Raw genomic sequence first — 2659 nt, 5'->3', positions numbered from 1 at the left:
GGACACATTTATAGTATCTGGAAGGTGAATTTGCCATATCATGAAACTGCAACTTTGGTATTTTCCTGTAACAGTGATGCATGTTGGAAGGAACTGGATCAGTCATAAATATGAAAAGGACCTTGATGAGAAATGCCAATGCAGTATGATTGACATCTCATTTGGAGGGTTGTGGTGGACTGTAGAAGTTCATTTGAAGTGTTGCCACATCTTTAGAGTTATTGCATATGACCAACTTCAGACATGAATGAGTTACATGCCATTGTCTGTTACAATTTACAAATATAGAATTGACTTAACCTTTCAGTTGATAGCTGAACAAGATCTCATGCACAGTCTTCTGCAGTGTGCAGAGTGGGTATGACATAAAATGCATGAACATTAAAGACAAAATTGGTGTGCATTTTTACATATTTTTTGTATGAATCAGATTTTTGAAGAAACTGGTATAGTTTTCAAAGTGGTGTATGTAAAGCTGAGACAGCATGATGGAGCATTTTTGTGAGCTGTAATGGTTGTATGAATAGTTGGAATGTTTTCAGACAGATCTGAAAGTGATGCAACTTAAGAAAAGAGTGCTCTCAACAAAGTGAAAACACCATAGAATACATAATCAGTCACACAATGGTTGCAGAAAACTGCAGGATCATCTTTTGTTTTGCATATGAAAATCCAGTAAAATTGATAAATATTAAACAGATAAGGGATTAAAATACTGTTGCATGGAACTGTCTATTCAAAGCATTTTCCAATGCTTCGCCAGACACTAGCAGTACATCGACCTCAAATGCACAGAGAAATAAGTGGTGACAACACTTAAGAAAAAGCGAAGTATCTTTTCTAAGCAATGACAGACTCAAAGCAATGCTTCAAATTATAAAGACTGATCCATTAAAGACACCTTGTAAATTATAATACATATAAAAACTTTGAGAGATATATAGAATATGCTCATAGCAGTAGGTAGAAGGTATTTGAAACAGAAAAGTAATCTACATTACTTTGTTATGAGAAGTGCAGCAGTGCTTGTGATGCATCACCATCAGTACTGCTGAAGTCTCTGGTAATGTGATGCCAAAACAGTACTCACATGTGTGGATTACTATCACGTCTGTGACAGTCAGTTGCTTTCCTTGTTATGATAGCAGATGATGTTGTTGGAAACTTTAATGTTTATCATAGGTTGACGCAATAAGATCACTAAAAATGTTTGGTACAAAGATAACATTGTTTTGAAATTTCAGTTGCCTGCAGCTCATCACCAAAATATTCAAACTCTTACCCTACGACTACTGGTACAGTACTTCAACCACAATGTCTCGAAACAATTTTTGAGTTTACTGTCATCATGCTTCAGTCATTGAATGTCACTAATCAACAATATCTACCCTACCACATCCTCCCCCCCCCCACCCCCCACTCCCCACCTACACCCATAAAACTCCCATTTCACCTAGACTTGACCATGTCGAGCTCTACCAACATACCCCAAAACTCCCTTCCAACATGCCACATAAACCAGAACCGAAACAAACCCAGAACGCTATTCCAGAATGAAATTTTCAATCTGGAGGAGAGTGTGCACTGATGTGAAACTTCCTGTTAGATTAAAACTGTGTGCTGGACTGAGATTTCAACTAAGGTCCTTTGCCTTTCACAGGTAAATGCTCTACCAGCTTTGCTACCAATGCACGACTCATGACCCATCCTCATAGCTTTACCGAGCTAGGTGGCGCAGTGGTTAGCACACTGGACTCGCATTCGGGAGGACGACGGTTCAATCCCGTCTCTGGCCATCCTGATTTAGGTTTTCCGTGATTTCCCTAAATCGCTACAGGCAAATGCCGGGATGGTTCCTTTAAAAGGGCACGCCGATTTCCTTCCCCATACTTTCCTCACCCGAGCTTGTGCTCCGTCTCTAATGACCTCGTTGTCGACGGGACGTTAAACACTAATCTCCTCCTCCTCCTCATAGCTTTACTTTTACCAGTACCTCATCTCTTCCACTTGCACACAAGAGGCTAGGGACACAAGTTCATGTCTGAGTCTGGCACACAGTTTTAACATGCCAAAAAATTTCATACCAGTGCATAATTTGCTGCAGAGTGAAAATTTCATTCCGGAAATGGCCTCTAGGCTGGGGCTTAGCCATGTCTCCACAATATCCTTTCTTCCAGGAATGTTAGTCGTGCAGCTTTTCAGCTTTTGCAGGAGAGCCTCTGTAAAGCTTGGAAGGTAGGAGATGAGGTACTGGTGGAACTAAAGCTGTGAGGATGGGTCATGAGCTGTGTTTGGGTAGCACAGCTGGTAGAGCACTTGCCCATGAAAGGCAAAGAACCTGGTTTCAAGTCTTAGGTACACAGTTTTAATCTCCCAGAACATTGTTGTCCAACCTATCTACAAAAGTTCTCAATATCACAGAAGTTTCAGTTATATCCAAAGACCTACATTTACCATGCACTCAAATTGTCATTTTGGAATGGTCAAAGATATGTTATGCCAATTCCCTCAGTGGAAGCACTTTTTTTTTGTCACCCATCCCTCCTCCCAAAACCAACATTAAGCCTTTCCTCTCCCAACCTCCCATCCTCCGCCCAACTGTGACTGTACCCACTCCCACACAGCTGCCATTCCTTCCAGGAATTTCTTTCATAGGCCC

At 40.9% G+C, this 2659-nt stretch overlaps 1 non-coding gene across 1 annotated transcript; it reads left to right on the top strand.

Moving 5' to 3' along the window:
* The first annotated feature begins 1723 nt into the window (after positions 1-1723).
* On the top strand, positions 1724-1796 carry Trnaa-cgc (transfer RNA alanine (anticodon CGC)). Its single transcript has one exon. It is a non-coding gene; the product is annotated as a tRNA-Ala (tRNA).
* Positions 1797-2659: the final 863 nt, after the last annotated feature.

The sequence above is a fragment of the Schistocerca nitens genome, chromosome 3, assembly GCF_023898315.1.
Source record: "Schistocerca nitens isolate TAMUIC-IGC-003100 chromosome 3, iqSchNite1.1, whole genome shotgun sequence".
In the NCBI taxonomy this organism is placed as follows: domain Eukaryota; kingdom Metazoa; phylum Arthropoda; class Insecta; order Orthoptera; family Acrididae; genus Schistocerca; species Schistocerca nitens.
This window is presented reverse-complemented; position numbering and strand designations above follow the sequence as displayed.